General features: G+C 45.0%; 1 long non-coding RNA gene across 1 annotated transcript; it reads left to right on the forward strand.

Annotated features, from left to right (window-relative positions):
• Window positions 1-476, forward strand: LOC113473632. Its single transcript, XR_003395559.1, has 2 exons — window positions 1-51; window positions 404-476. It is a non-coding gene; the product is annotated as an uncharacterized LOC113473632 (long non-coding RNA).

Consider the following 476-nt stretch of genomic DNA (forward strand, 5'->3'; position numbering starts at 1 on the left):
AATCCATGCAGTGGGCAATTAGAAATAGAGATAGCACAGCGAGATCCACAGGTAAGTTCTATATTTTCCAAGCTAATTAGGCTGACTACACTCTCTAGAATCTAGAATATCAAGCATTTCTCTTTATTTCTGAGGTCCATTCTATCTATTGGATTGTCCATTGTACCTCCAAGCCAACTAGGCGGGCACCATTCTCTTCCCAACAGTGTAAATCTCTGTTCTTTCCGACCAACCTCAGTGGTGTAGTGGTTAACGCGTTGGACTTTGTATCTGGAGCTTGGTGGTTTGAGTCCGAGTCAAGTAATGAATATTATCTGTAATACCTGGGGAGCGATATTTGTGACAACCTTTAAGTGAGCTTAACACAATTAAAAATTTCTTCCTCTGTTTTTCTCCTCGTCAGGATTCCGCGTGTCCTCGAGCGGCTCTAGTCTGGTGTTCATCGACCCCTCGTCCCTGCGGCGGTCCGCCAACGC

Source organism: Diaphorina citri, unplaced genomic scaffold (assembly GCF_000475195.1).
Source record: "Diaphorina citri unplaced genomic scaffold, Diaci psyllid genome assembly version 1.1 scaffold51735, whole genome shotgun sequence".
NCBI classification, from domain to species: Eukaryota; Metazoa; Arthropoda; class Insecta; order Hemiptera; family Psyllidae; genus Diaphorina; species Diaphorina citri.